The sequence below is a fragment of the Talpa occidentalis genome, unplaced genomic scaffold (genome assembly GCF_014898055.3).
Source record: "Talpa occidentalis isolate TD23 unplaced genomic scaffold, MPIMG_talOcc4v2.1 talOcc4.14, whole genome shotgun sequence".
In the NCBI taxonomy this organism is placed as follows: Eukaryota; Metazoa; Chordata; class Mammalia; order Eulipotyphla; family Talpidae; genus Talpa; species Talpa occidentalis.
The window spans coordinates 51762585-51778877 of record NW_023601433.1 but is presented as its reverse complement, the minus strand read 5'-3'; the positions used below and the strand labels follow the sequence as shown (position 1 = coordinate 51778877).

General features: G+C 46.3%; 1 pseudogene; it reads left to right on the top strand.

The window, feature by feature from the left end:
* The window catches only part of LOC119245255 (60S ribosomal protein L19-like), a 29395-nt pseudogene that overhangs the window by 2535 nt on the left and 10567 nt on the right, over positions 1-16293 (top strand).

The following is a 16293-nucleotide window of genomic DNA, read 5'->3' as shown; positions in this document are numbered from 1 at the left end:
TTTAATCCAACTGTCAGTATGTATTATCTTGTCAAAGAATAAATAAGACATGACTCTTGGCCTGGAGAGACAAACATTAACAATCAATTATTATCAAATAAGTAGAAGTCTATCATGATTATATAAGTCTATCATGTAGAGCCACATGTGGTGTGAGCAGAAAGGAGAGCTAAATATCATCCAAAGGGTAAAATTTCCTTTTTTTTTGGTGAATTTTCTTTTTTGAGTGTGATTTTATTTTTTTCATGTTAATTCTCTTGGGACCTCAGCGTGGTTTATGTCTAGTCCTTAGAGCTGGAGCAGTTAGGAACTGCCTTCAGCCAGATGCTGGGGTTTGTACCTCCTTCCTCTCTCTTGCAGAGAGGCCATCTGCATTGAGTTCCTCTTCCCAAAAGAAAATTATTTGGATTTTCATTGACAAAATAAGGGGACAGACTTCTTGTTGCAAAAGACAGGTGCACAGTGAGCTGTAAATGCTGTTCATTTGTCCAGGGAGATGGGCGTGAACAGCCATAGATACTTCCTGGAACCCACAGTTGCCTGCTGAACTGTATCATTAGGAGAAATTCTCCCAGATTGGTTGCTGCTGTGTAGTCTTGGTAGAACTCCCTCCTCCATTTTTAATTGCTTCAAACTCTTTTTTGGATTAGGCAATGCCAGATAGGGGAATTGTTGAAAACATCCAAGTTGTTACCATGGAAATGTATTTTATAAATTTTCTATTTCAAATAGCCATGTTTTCCCATCTAATTTTGAGACTATAAAAGAATATGAAGAAGGGCCTCCCCTGGTGGCGCAGCGGTTGAGCGCTGGGCTGCGAAGCTGCCGGTAGCCTCTGCAGCGCTGGATCGATCCCCGGCCACCGGCGAGGGTCCCACATGGCGCACAGACCTCTCCTGCTGCACCTGCTGCTCCCCTTGGCAGTATATTTCGTCAGTCTGCCTGTTCTGTTCCCCGCTCTGGCTCTGGTGAATTCTCTCACCCTCCTGCGCTTCTGACTGTACCCAGTGCTTGTATAAACAAACAAACAAACAAACAAATAAATAAATGTTTAAAAAAAAAAGAATATGAAGGACTATTCATCAGGATGCAGGACCACAGATCTCTCTGACTCTAGTCAGTTGAAAACTGATTAGCAAAACTTACTAGTTATTGTCATTTTTTTTTTTTTTGCATTCTTGTCATGATGTCTACCAGCCACCAGAACTCTGACTTACAAAGTTTCTTGACATCCTTGAACTGTTCCAGAAGATACCATCTGGGAAATGCTGGCAAGTGACCTGAAACGAAGGAAGACAGGCTGCTCTTCAGCCTGCCAGCCCCTAATCTGCACCCAGAGAAGCCTTCCAGATATTTTATCCCCCCAAAGCCTTCCAGATATCTTGTCCTGCATCAATCTCATGATTCCACTCAGTATTCGTTGCTGAGAAACCAGAGTCGGAACCTACGAGGTGCTTCAGAGCGTATAGAACAAGACAATGTCTGAGCTAAATTCGATCTGATCTCCCCAATTAGGTTTCTCTGCTATAAGATCCCTGCCACCCACCACTAGAGCCAGCACGGGCCTGGCCAGAGGAGGGGAATGCCAAGTCCATGTGCCTATAAGCGTCAGGCTGCTGTGCCCTGCGGGCTCCTGCACCTGTGAGGGTGCTCTGGCCCAAGTTCCTGGAATGTTACCTGCCCCAGTGAGAGGAACTGTTGACACAAGTGCAGCTGGAGGAACACGCCTCTTTGGAGAGTAGAATACCACATAATTGAAAAGAAGGAAAATGGTGCCAGAATCTGGGCATCCTTCCAGAAAGGTAAAAGAAATTCTGCTGCCAAAAAAATTTTTTTTATAATTAAAAATAAAGAAATTCTGCTACGACTTTCACAGATGCTTTTCATGATGGGAAAGGGGCGGGAGGGAGCCAGAGTGGAAGACGGAAATTCACACCTTTGCCAAAGTACACCTAACCTTTCCTGTTTGTTGACTCAGTAGCAAAGCCAATGGACAAATAGTCCCTGAGAATTGAGAGCCCTTGCCCACAACAGTATTGATTAAGCACCTGTTAACACACTTATTTCTAACATTCTGCACTATTTGATAGGTCCCCAGGAAGGTCATATTTGGGCCACAGAGGGAAAACCCTCAGCAATGGGTTTTCATTTTTTTTACATCTAATACCTGTATTTGAAAAAATATGAGAAGTTTTTGAAAGAAACAAAAATGTATCGTGGGACAAGGTATATACCCAAATCCAAGACAGAAGAGAAAACATAATAAACAAAGAAGTCACACTCTAAGCAGGAAGTGTATCTCTGCAGAAGAAGAGGTTCTGCTGGGAGATCTGAGAGGACTCCCCAAGACTGTTCCTGTCAGTTTACTCTGTGAACAGAGCCTCTTACCCTTGGGTGCCCTTAATAACCACAAAGAGCATGTTAAATCCTGATGCCCAGGCCACACCCTGGCATAATTGGATCACATTCTGGGGGTGGATTAGTCAGTTTTGTAAAGCTCCTCGGGTGGGACCCAGTTTGCCCCAGGTTTGGAAACTGCCTCTGTCAAGGGGTTTGCCACAAAAAGGGTGTAAGGTACAGCTGTCAATCCCATCTTAGAACCTCCACCCACGCAAAAAAAATTGTCAACGTGCCTAACTCTCTTAAATTGGATATTCGCTGCAAGCACTTTCACAGTCACACAGAAGGTATGAATGTGTTCCTTGCAGCATCCTCTGCATCCACCTATCATACCTGATATGAATGAGTCTCTTCCATCATCCCCTGCACTCATCTATTACAGAGTAGGTGTGAATGGATCCCTTCTACTATCTTCTGCATCCACTTTATCATCGATCACACAGTAAGTCTATATGGGTCCTTTCCATCATCATCTGCAGCCCCCTATCACAGTTGGTATGAATGTGTCCCTTTCATCATTCTCTCCACTCACATTCTTAATTACACAGTAGGTATGAAAGGGCTCTCTCCATCATCTTTTGCATCCACTTTATCAGTCACGTAGTAGGTATGAATACCTGGCAAGTAGCTTTTTATAAACTTTTTTTTTTTTTATAGAGGCGTGTTTATTTATTTATTTGTTTGTTTGTTTGTTTGTTTTGTTCATACATGCACTGGGTACAGTCAGAAGCGCGGGAGGGTGAGAGAATTCACCAGAGCCAGAGCGGGGAGCAGAGCAGGCAGAAGGACCGAAGGACACTGCTGAGGGGAGCAGCGGGCGGCAGGAGAGGTCTGCGCGCCATGTGGGACCCTCCTCCAGTGGCCGGGGAGCAGCCGGGGATCGAACCGGCGTCGCAGAGGCTGCGGGCAGCTTCGCAACCCAGCGCTCAACCGCTGCGCCACCGGGGAGGCCCGCAAGTAGCTTTTTAAATGCAAACACACATACACATGAGGTTCTCAACCTTAGCACTACTGGAATCTTCCTTGTTGTGGAACTGCCCTATGCATTGCAGGATGCTTAGTAATGTCCATGGCCTCCATCCACTAATGCCAGTAGTACTAACCCCTCTAGCCCAGGTGTGGCAGCCAAAAATGTCTTCAGACATTATCAGGTGTCCCTGGCAGGCAAAATTACCCATGATTGAGAATCACTATTCATATGATAGTTATTGTTGTTGTTATTTAAAATATCAACAACCTGCAATACAGTATGCTTGGTGATATAATTTGATTTCCTCTGCCAGAAACCGTGATGTAAACAAAAATGGGTGTGGGAAAGTTTACAATTATCAATGCCCAAAATTCGGTAAGAATACCCAGTCTGACTGCAAACTATATTGTGACCCCCCAAGTTAGCTTATAAATAAATCCAGGGGCAATGCCTCATATCCCATGTGCCTGGAATAGTGCTAGTCCCATAAAATGATGGACTGCTAGAGCTGGAAAGGGTCTCCCTAATAGTGGGTATATAAGTGGATGGGTGACTTGATAAATGAATGGATGAAAGAATGAATGGCTAGGGCCTCCCCGGTGGCGCAGTGGTTGAGCGCTGGGTTGCGAACCTGCCCGCAGCCTCTGTGGCGCCGGTTCAATCCCCGGCTGCTCCCCAGCCACCGGAGGAGGGTCCCACATGGCACGCAGACCTCTCCTGCCGCCCGCTGCTCCCCTCAGCAGTGTACTTCAGTCCTTCTGCCTGCTCTGCTCCCCGCTCTGGCTCTGGTGAATTCTCTCACCCTCCCACACTTCTGACTGTACCCAGTGCTTGTATAAACAAAAAAACAAACAAACAAATAAACATGCCTCTATAAAATTTAAAAAAAAAATTGTTAAAAAAAAAAAAAGAATGAATGGCTAGATGGAAGATGAATGGATAGATGGATAGGTGGGTTGATGGTGGATAAGTAGATATATGCATGCTTGGATAGGAAAGTGAGTGGATGGGTGGATGGATGGATGGATGGATGGATTAAAGGGTGAATGAATAGATGGATGGGTGGTGGATGGGTGGATGTGTGTGGGAGAACAGCAGGACTGTTTGTCTAATAACCTAAAATGAAGTTTAGAGGTATCTGTGTGATCTTTTAATCTATAATTCCAGTCCTTTCATCAAAGTTCAATCTCTATCTCTTTTCTTCTTCTTTCTCTTTGTAGAATCCACAGGTAATAGAAAAGTTGGCTATAATTCTAAAAATAACAGAGGTCTCATCTGAGTTAAATATTGATGTTTGATAATTATGTTGTATAAGATCAGAATTTTTAAGGGGTCAATGATATGTGAAACTCCACAAAAAGTCAACTGTCCTTCAAGCTCGTTCAGTGTCCAAGTATTTCACTACATGGCTTGGTCATTATTGCACAAGTCCTCTAGATCCCCAAAGATGTAGGTAAAGGGGAACCCCACAAGTTGTCGTATGGCAGATTCACATACAACTCACCTTCAGAACAAATGAAAGTGATAATAGATAGTGAGAAATTTTTCATGATTCAAGACTAATTCATAGGCCTGACATACTGAAATGTAAACAATGATCAAAAATACTGCCTCTACAACACTACACAGGGAGGATTCTCAAAACAGCAGAAATAGTAAAATGCAAGAGAAATAATCCAGCTCTTATTTCTGTTACTTTCAGTTGTTGTTTCTGTTAGGGGGAAATGATGTCCTGAGCTAATCCCATACAGGCTTTGTGGACCCCACCCCCACTCCAGACTAAAACCATCAAGACACTGGGAAAGACAAATCCCGTCACCACCAAAGGGAGGGTGGCTGGGACCTGAGGGTGGAGTTGGGCAGCCAGGTTGGATATAAAAACCAAACATGTGGGCCTTGGGGGGGCTCGCTGTCGCTCGCCTCCTGGCTTCACGGCTCCTGGCTCGCGGCCAGCTCTGAGAGCGCCATTTTGGGATTCCTGATCGGCGGATCAGGTAGGACTCATTTAAAACTTTGTCTCCCACTTTTCTCCCTGAGCTGTACACTTCCTCATTTCCCCTTCCCTTGTAAATAAACCTTTTATTAACCTTTCGCGTGTGCCTGCAGTAGAGCATTGATAAGTCCTTTCAAGCGCGCGGGTGAGGACCCACAGTCAGGCACCCATTTTGTATTGGGGTTGCTCTACAATAGTTCCACTCCTCTGGCTCCACCTTTCCTGTTCTTAAATTGGATCTATAATAACCATCAGGCCGAGATAGTCATGCTATAATTCCCCTTGTGCATCGCTGTAAATATTACCCTTTCCAGAAAGCAGATTTTTTTTAAAGAGTTTATGGCGAGGCTGTGAGCAACACATTAGGTGGTAATCACTCCAGGGCAAACTCTTTGCAATTGTGCTCCAAGTTTGCATTGCCCATGAGTGCATCCTTCTCTTAATGAGTGATTTCAAATTTATTAACTAATTCATCAGTACTGATGTTGTGGTGATAGTGTAACAGGGTGGTCCCCAGGAAAGGGGGAGGTTCCCTGCCCCACCCAAGGGAGGGTGGAGCTGAGCAGCAAGAGGAGAAGCAGCAGAAGAGACTGAGGAAGGAAGCAGGATGGAGCCAGGATACCTGGAGGAGGCACATGGAGCCTAGAGACATGTGAAGAAACTGTGCTTGTCTTTTGGTTGTGGACTGGGTGACACAGATGTGGGTGAGACCTGTGGGGAGGTGACCATGGCAGCTTTTATCTTGATGTTGATTTTGCTCTTTTCCTTCCGGGCTTGTCTGGTTGTTTCTGACTCTTTTCTGTGGGTCCCCACTGGAAGATGCTTTAGACTTGTGGCAGGCTTTGGGGCCTTGCTCTGGGCCAATCCCATTTGGAGGGACTTTTACCCACGAGGGGATGGGTAACTTTGGGTGCTTCATTTAGAAACTAGATTCTTTGCCTTACCTGTGTTGTTTCCTAGTTTTATTAAAGTTCCTTCCCATTAAAGTCTCCTATGTTTTGTGTTGATGCGGCGGATGGCAGAACCCATTTAGAATAGGCAGGTTTGCGGGGTTGGGGCTGCCCCTCTCCCTGTCCTATAACAATAGGAGCTCAACTACAGTTACTCTAGAAGCGAAGGTCTTGAATGTGAGGCAATTAGCAAACATTTTCCAATAAACACCTATATTCCACGCAAGAACATCTGGTAAAAATTGTCAGAAGTAAGGTGCTGATGGAGGCTTAGAGTAAAAATTTTAAAATGGCGGCTTCACAAGGTCAGAAACTGGAGGTGGGGGTAGAATTGATTAACATAGTCATTAAACCAGCTAAGGATGTAAATCCTTAGACACAGGAAATCTTTAGGAATGGACTGCTATAGAAATGGATATTGTTTGTCTACAAAGGAATGAATATTCAAAAGAACACTATATAAGAACAACTCCTACTTCAGCAAAAGCTAGTTCTTGTCCCAAGACTGTCAGCCTCTGTCTATGCAGGTACCTGTTTTTTTCCTTTCTCTTTTTCCTAATAAAACTGTCCTTACAAAATGTGGCCTTTGCCTATTTGTGTCTATGCAGATATCTTTTCCTTAGCAAACTTGCCATATGCCACTGAAAGGGGAGCTCCGCTGAAACTTTTCTCAGAGGTAACCCAGAGATCCTGATGGAGGACAGGAATAGAAAAACTGGAAAGGAGGCCTCACAAGACTAAAACCTGACTCACACAAGGAGGTGGGGGTCAAGTGTATTAACATGACCATTAACCCAGCTACAGAGGTCATGACCTCGGGCACCAGTGCCTTATCACAAGGCATGAGACCCAAGCAGGATCAGATACTACAGGGAATGGAGCACAGACCTGAGGGTAAAGATATGGAGATTGGGCCCACCCTGGAATCTCTTCCTGGTTTTGCCTAGTTATCCCAAATCAGCAACAAACAGGCCACTCCATGGAGGAGTGACCCCTCCCAAAGAGAGAAGGACTATATCAGTGCAATCTCTGCAGGCTCAGGGCAGCACTCGGTCTGCCCACCTGTGACTATGCAGGTGCCTCTTCAACTCTCACCCTCTGCAGGGCAGCGGCCTCTTGCCTGGCCGTGACCTGCCGGGACTTCTCTTGACCTCCCTCAGCGGAGGCCACTCTCCTCAAGGCCACCCGCCTACAACCATGCAGGCCTCTCTCAACAAACCTGTCCCTTTCCCTTTCCCTAATAAACCTGCTCTTTTAAATATTCCTAATGTCTCTGCCTCATGGAGAAACTCGCCTGGGGAACTCGAAGTGTGTTGCTGAAATGTGTCTTTGAAGTGGGAGCTCTGGTGAAACTGTAACAGGGTGGTCCCCAGGAAAGGAGGAGGTACCAGGTTCCCTGCCCCACCCAAGTAAGGGTGGAGCTGAGCAGGAGAAAGGAAGCTGCAGAGGAGACTGAAGAAGGAAGGAAGCAGGATGGAGCCAGAAGGAGACCTGGAGGAGGCACATGGAGCCTAGAGACACGTAAAGAAACTGTGCTTGCCTTCTGGTCGTGGACTGGGTGACACAGATGTGGGTGAGACCCATGGGGAGGTGACAATGGCGGTTTTTGTCTTGATTTTGGTTTTGCTCTTTTCCTTGCAGACTTGTCTGGTGGTTTCTGATCCTTTCTGTGGGTCCCCACTGGAAGATGCTTTAGACATGTGGCAGGCTTTGGGGCCTTGCTCTGGGTCAATCCTGCTTGAGTGAACTTTTACCCACGCGGGGATGGGTAACTTTGGGTGCTTGATTTAGAAACTATATTCTTTGCCTTTCCTGCATTGTTTCCTAATTGTATTAAAGTTCCTTCCCATTAAAGTCTCATATGTTTTGTGTCGATGCGGCAGATGGCAGAACCTATTTAGAGCAGGCAAGTTTGCGGGGTCTGGGGGTGCCCCTCTCCCTGCCCTGTAACAAAACCTTTCCCAGAGTGAATCCAAGGACCCCACAACTCTACAAAAACCACATCAATCCCACTCACTGGACCCCATCTCATGAGAACCCCATCATCACCAAAACCAAGTTGAAATGAATCTATAGTGATGTTCATCTTGATGGGGTTCTAATGAGATTGTTGGGTTCAAAAAATAGGGCCCTTGCATTACATCTGAGAAAAAGTTTTGGTGGAGTTTCCCTTTCAGTGGCCTGAGGTGAGTTTGCCAAGGAGAAAATGATGTTTCCGTAGATGCAAACAAGAAAAGTTTAAATCCAAAAGGGCAGGTTTAGGGACCTCCCTGGTGGTCTAGAGATTAAGTCTCAGTGCTATCACCTCCCTAGCCTGAGTTTGATCCCTGCTACGGAGCTATGGCCCAGCAGACCTCTGCTGTCAGGTCAGAGGTTCAGGAGGTAAGAGGATTCACCAGAGACAGAATGGGGAGCAAAACAGGCAGATCCACTGAAATACACTGCTGAGGAGAGCAGCGGGCGAGATAGGAGAGGTCTGCTGCACCATGTGGATCACCTTCCTGCCTGGCCAGGGATCGAACTCATGCTGCAGAAGCTGCAGATAGCTTCATGGTGCTGAGACTTAAACCCTTGCATCAGCAGGGAGACCCAGCTTCCATTTTTATATTGGAGAAACCTAAAACCCAGAGATGATACATTGCCTGCTGCACAGCTAAGTTGGGGCAATCTGCAAGTAGAATTCATGCCTCTCTATGGCCAATTCTAATAAACTGATTCAACAATGACAGGCTGTTCTGAACTGTTTGCTTAAGACTATTTTTGTTTAACTCGTTTTAAAAAGGCCCGCTCGAGATGAGATGGCAGAACAGTCCTCCCGTTCTCACAAATCAATGGCCATGGTAGCATGGTCCCTCTGTCCTCTCAAACCAATGGCTGGCGATGTGAAAAATAAAGTGCTTATAGATTCAATTCCTGTCTCTGCCTATTGGCTTTTTGGTAGTGACGGCAGCAGACTCAGGCCTATTCTCAGTAACATAACCACCCAATAAGCCTGTCCTGCTTCCTGTGAGTGTCTAAGTGCAGGGTGAGTGCAGAAATGTGTGGGTCCAGCAATGTCTAACCTGGGACTGGAGAGCAGTCACCATCTGATGGTATCAGGCTTTCCAGGGGAACAAAGGCCCTTTGAGCATGCTCTGCTCACCTCCTGTAAATACCTGGACCCAAGGACTCTTAGTTCGCACCTACCTAAAGATGGCAGGAAGTTAGAATCCTCATGACTTGGTTCCTTTTGGCACTAAAAGAAATCACAATGTGGAGACTCTGGTGTGTTCATTCACAGATGTTCCTAGCTGGATGAGGATGAAATTTCTCTTCTATAGGGGTTTACTGGCATCTAACCAGTAATTGGCTATTCAATGTCACTTAAATGTAGACTCCTATTTAAGCAGGGCAAGTAACACACAGGACTTTCACAGTCTTGTAAACACCTATTACCCACAGCCCATATTATGTTACTATTTTTTGTAAATATGATTGTTTGACAACTTCACAGTGTTCTGGATTTTAGGTGCACTGGACAGGTCCACAGGTGGGGGAGTGAGAGGGGAGCAACCACCATTATAATTGCTATTATTACCCCTAGGAGTCAACAGGCACTTCTATATATCTTTACGTTGCCTGCCTCTTAGAGATACAAACTTACTGATTGTTCCTGTAGGCTGCCACTTTCCTCCTCTGTCAGAGGTTGGAGAGACCATGTGCCCTGCAACAGCAGCCTCACCTGGGCAATCTGCAGGGAGAGACCTCAGACCTGCCCTCATTCCATGCAAGATATTCACCAGGACCCTGAGCGCTAAGGATGCATCGTTGCTTGGTGTTAGTTCCTAACCTGGACTCAATTCCCACTCCCCTCAACCAGCTCTGTGGGTTCAACCCAAGACTGTGGGTTCAGCAAAATCCTGCTTCATGTCCAGGGACTTCCCTCTCCTGCATGTGCTGAATACCAGTTTGCTCTGAACTACCCATGACACCACAGGTTCCCCCCATTAGTGGAATCCACTGTGTCAGTCAGCTTATGCACTATCACAAATATCTCAGATGTGGCAGGTGGGGGGGCAGAGGGATGAAAGGGAACCTTAAACAGCATCTGTGCATTGTTTCACATCTGCAGGGCTGCTTTCTCCTGAGGCCTCAGTGGGGCATGAAGATGCAGCCCTCTCCCCTCTCCTCATACAACCTCCCTCTGTGCCCTGGCCTAATGGGAGTGCCAGCCCTGATCTGAGTTACCTTAAGACCACTCTTAACTTTTCTTAAATAATGTATGTTGCTGGGCCTCCCTGGTGGCCCAGGTGGTTAAGCACAGCGCTATGAAGCGTCCGCAGCCTCTACAGTGCCAATTCGATCCCTGCCAGCCATGGAGCAATCCACATGGCACAGCAGACCTCCTGTCTCTTCCGCTGCTCTTCAGCAGTGTATTTCAGTCAGACTGCCTGTTCTGCTCCCCACTCTGTCTCTGGTGAATCCTCTCACCCTCCTGCACATCTGGCCTGTACCCTGGTTCTTGTATAAATAATCTTTAAAAAAAAAAGATGCATGTTGCAGCTGGATGACTCCTCCATTCCATCCTGTAGGTCATAAAAGGTTTATTTACAAGGGGAATCAGATGAGGAAGAACAGGAAGAAGATTAATTGGTCAACTCATCCTATCCGCAACACTGAGCTGAAATCAGCATGAGAGCAAAAGCTTAAAAGCAAGAGGATGAAGCCCATCTGTTTTCAAGTGTTTTTTTTTTAAGATTTATTTATTTATGCATATGAGAACTAGGTTACAGGCCAGAGGTGTGGTGGGATGAGAGGATTCACCAGAGACGGGGGAACAGAACAGGTGGATCGACTGAAATACACTGCTGAGGGAAGCAGCAGGTGAGACAGGAGAGGTCTGCTGCACCATGTGGGTAGTTTCCTGGCTGGGGATCAAACTCATGCTGCAGTGGCTGCAAATAGCTTTATAGATTGTGTCCTAACCCCTTGGGCCACCAGGGAGGCCCTGTTTTCAGTTTTTTAGAGATGAACATGGCCACACAGTTCCGTCCTGTTTCCCAGCAATGCCTCCACCTCATTCAAGAAGCTTAGGCCCTGGCTTGCTGCCAGCAGTAATGAGATGTCCAGAACAGAGACGGAGGCTTGAATTCTATTGCTGTCCGCCTCCCCCCTGCCTGCTAACTTGGACCCCAGCCACGTCATCGGGCTCTAACATGATGGCTGAGGAATTCCCAAATGGTCAAGTTCTGGTCCTTTTTGCTTAACAGTTCCCTCTGCAATTGCACCCTCCCTCTTGCATTTTCACACCAAGTTGCAAATTTCCTCTACTACTTATCCAAGTTTGTCATGCACTCACAACTTCTACTGGCACAGAACACTGAGGCACAACTCAACCAGGGCTGTGCCACTTTGTATCATGGGTTTCTTTCATCCAGTGTCCAATAACCTGTTCCTCATTTCTATTTGAGGCCCTTAACGTACACACTCTCAGCAGCAGCCCTTTCGGGGCAATCCAGGCTTTCCTCATAGGCATCTCAAAACTCTTCAGCCTCTACCAACACCCAGTGCTAAAGACACTGCTACAGCTTTAGTATTTGTCACAACAGCATCACACTCCTGATAGATGACAAAGTCTGTGCTCGGCAGGGTTATGTTATCATAAAAATGTATATATACAAATGAGAGAGAGAGAAAGAGACTAGTTTTAGGGAACTGGAATTACAAAGATTGCCAAATCCAAAGTCTAAAGTTTGAGTTCAAAAGTTGTATCTGGGGCCTCCCAGATGGCACTAGGGGTTAAGCACAGCACTGTGAAGCTGACCACAGCCTCTGCAGCACACGTTCAATCTGTTATAGAGCAGCCCCGATATTGAACGGGTTCCTGGCTGTGGGTCCTCACCCGCGCGCTTAAAAGGGACTTATTAATACTCCACTGCAGGCACACACAAAAGGTTAATAAAAGGTTGATTTACAAGGGAAAAGGAAATAAGGAAACTGTACAACTCAGGGAGAAAATAGGGAAATAAAGTCTTTAATGCGTCCTACCCGATCCGCCGACCTGGAAACCCAAAGTCACTCTCAGAGCTGGCCAGACGCTGCTAGCTGGTGGAGAGCCAAAATGGGGGACCCCCAAAGCCCACGTGTCTGCCTTTATATCAACCTGGCTGCTTAACCCCACCTTCAGGTCCCAGCCACCTTCCCTTTGGTGGTGATAGGATTTGGAGTTCCCAGTGTCTTTGGCTTTGGCCTGGGGGTACACAAAACCTGTATGGAATTAGCTTTAGGACATCCTTTTCCCCCTAACAAATCCCCGGGCAGGGAGCTACCCACATGGCTCAGCAGACCTCTCCTGACTTGCCCGCTGCTCCCCTCAGCAGTGTATTTCAGTCAATCTGCCTGTTCTCCCCCCACTCTGTCTCTGGTGAATCCTCTCAACCCCTGCATCTCTGGCCTGTACCCCAGTTCTTGTATGCATAAATAAATAAAATCTTTATAAAAAAAAACAAAACAAAGGTTGTATCTGCTGGAGAGTCCCCTCTTACACAGAGGAGGTCAGTCTCTAGTCTATCTATGCCTTCAACTGATTGGATAAGGACCACCTACATTATAGAAGACAATCTGCTTTACTCAAAGTCCACTGATTTAAACTTTCATCTCATACAAAAATACACTCACACAAACATCCAGAATAATGTTTGACCAAATATCTGGATACCGTGGGCTAGCTGATCTTGTTATAGAGCAACCCCGATATTAAACGTGTTCCTGGCTGTGGGTCCTCACCCGCGCGCTTTAAAGGGACTTATGAATACTCTACTACAGACACACACAAAAGGTTAATAAAAGGTTTATTTACAAGAGGAAAGGAAATAAGGAAAATGTACAACTCAGGGAGAAAATAGGGAAATAAAGTCTTTAATGCGTCCTACCCGATCCAACGACCTGGAAACCCAAAGTCACTCTCAGAGCTGGCCGGACGCTGCGAGCTGGTGGAGAGCCCAAAATGGGGACCCCCCAAAGCCCACGTGTCTGCCTTTTATATCTGCCTGGCTGCATAACCCCACCCTCAGGTCCCAGCCACCTTCCCTTTGGCGGTGATGAGATTTGGAGTTCCCAGTGTCTTTGGCTTTGACCTGGGGTGGGGATGGAGTCCACAAAGCCTATATGGAATTAGCTTTGGGACATCCTTTTCCCCCTAACAATTCCCCCCCTTTCACTTTTTGCCACCATTTCCATGGTGATGAAGATTGAATATATGGAGGTTGGGATGCAGTCTCAGATGAACATTTTTTCAGGTTGTTAGGGCCCCTAACAATCTGACACACACAATTAGCCTGCACACTCGCCATAGTCTTCTCTTTCATTTCCTTATTTCATTTCTTTATTTTTCCATATACCATTGTCACAGCCATTTTACAATTAATGCAAAAGAGAAGTTGAAAGCCAGCTGGGGGCCTAGGAATGCCCCATTTCAAATGAGGAAGGTCAACCATACAGACTGAGGATGGTTCCAAATAGCCCTGTGGGTTGCATGCAAATTCTTTTCCCAGAGATAAGTGGTCTTAGAGAGTCTTCAGAGGCCACTTCCGTTGCTGAAATTTTATGACGTAGCAATAAACAATTGTCTAAAACTCATGGAATTCGTTTAGTCTTCCCATAGGTAAAATCAGAGAGTGAAGCCAATAGCAGGCTCATTCAGGCAAACCAAGCAGATAGTGCTAGGTCTCTGGGAAAATTTCCCATGGGCAATGTTCTGTGCAACTTGCAAAGTTTGGGGGAGCTACATAAATCCCAAGTCCTTGTCTCTCGGGTATGGGGACTATATAGCTTGACAGCTCGAGATCACTCACCTTTCTACTTCACTTTGTCAATCAGTTGCTGATATATTGAAGATGCATGGAGACCCATGAGCACACCAGACCAAGAGCTGCTGTTGGTTTATTACTGTCATTGTTTATGAATAAGAGTCTATATGCTTCCCTGTACCCAAGGTGAGCTAACTAGTTAACGGGTTAATTGTAGACAAAAATAAACTAAAACAATTTTAAAGGTCATTAATATAGCTTTGCTGAAAGCAGGTTAATATAGAAACTGCCCAATTTTATTTTCATTTATTTATTTTTTAAAGATTAATTTTATTTATTTATGCATACAAGAACTGGGGTGTAGGTCAGAGGTGCAGGGGTGGGGGGAGATGATAGAGACAGAGTGGGGAGCAGAACAGGCAGATGTATTGAGGGGAGCAGAGGGGAGACAGGAGAGATGTGCCTTGCCATGTGGGTCAGCTTTCTGGCTGGGGATTGAACTCATGCTCCAGTGGTTGGCAATAGCTTGATAGTATTGAGACTTTAACCCTGCGCCAGCCCTAAACTGCCTAATCCTAAGTTTAAAAGGGAGACATTCAGCATTGAGATTTTAGTTAGCAGATTAGTATTGCTTCAGTCCTTTCCCCCAATCTCTTAGCCTATACCCAGCAGGACATGGGTCAGGAGATTCCTACTTTGAGGGAATCTTAAGACTGAAGTCCACTAACAATAGACATCTTCCTACCTGCACATTCTGTAACCACCGCTGAGAAATTTATCCAAAGGGGACTCTGCACTGGAAGTTGCGACCATTGACCTGGATCGCTCATTATGATACAGTTAACAAGTTTGTCTATTCCCCATTTCTTGCAATTCCCCCTTATCTAGCATTAACAGGATTAATAGCTTGTCTTTCCCATTTGTGGCAGCTTCCCCCTCCCCTTGAGAAGAAAACCAAGCTGGCGCCCACCGGTTTCCATGCAGACCCTTCCCCCTCCCCCTAAGGAAAACAAGCTGGCTGGATTTTTCTCTGCGCCTTGACACCTTCCCCTTCCCTTAAGATGGATGAGTTGACACCCATCGGCCTCTGTGAAGACCCCTCCCTTCCCCCCCCCCACCGCCTCTGTGCTGACACTTTCCCCCTCCCCTTAATGAAAACCAACCCATCCATCTCCTTGTTGAGCTGGTGCCCACTTATCTCTGTGCAGGCCCCTCCCCCTCCCCTTCGCGGACCCCTACCCATCTCCCCTTTGTATAAATACACCTGCCCACTGCCAAAGAGCAGGAAGGTGGTCTTTCAGACACGAGTCTGTGGCCCTCCTCATTTATCAACAAATGAAACTGCTTTCCTTTTCCTCAAACTCGGTTTCCTTTTATTGGCTGAGGGAAACTGAGGCCGGCATTCGGTAACAATTTGACTATGATATCATTAGCACCTAGCTCTACCCATAATTCAGGATTTGACTACATTTATACACAATTTCTATGTGCCTGCCTTTGCTTTAATTGCTTTATTAATTAATAATTTAATCCTCATAACAACCTTATACATAGATATTATTATGAACTCCATTTTGCAAATGGGGAAATTGAGACAGAGAGCTGTGTGCCTATGGTTACACAGCTCATCAGAGGCAGAGCCAGATTTGAAACCCACCATCCTTAATAATTATGGATGAATGGGTGTTCACCCAGTTCACCTAGACTGAGTCTATTAGGTGACTTGGCAACCCTGAGGTTAGCAGACGGAAGCTTCCCTGCCCCAGAAGACACTCTTGGTCATGAAGTGGGCCACGATCTCAGACAAATAGCCAATGGCTGCCCCGGGCCCTGTTTTGGCATCCTCCTGGGCATGGGCTCTGGATGTACCAGCAGTTTGCTGTGGGAATGTGTAGAGGCAGGAACGGACACTGAGCAGGTTTTCTATGATCCAGCAGACCGGGTAAAGGAGGAGTCAGAGTTCTGGAGCCCTCAGTGGCTTTTTGCAGGCTTTTATTGGGGTTTACCAGGTACACAGCAGGCCAGGGATACTGAGGGGCCCGGAGGCTGGCAGGCCTCCCAGCCCCCAGCAAGCGCTCTCCGGCGCTCTCCGGCGCTCTCTCTCTCTGGGCTTCTGCTGCTGCTGGCATCCCTGTGACGTCACCCTTAAAAGTCCAGTCTCTCAGCCAAGGTGTACCCACTTCAGGTACCTGC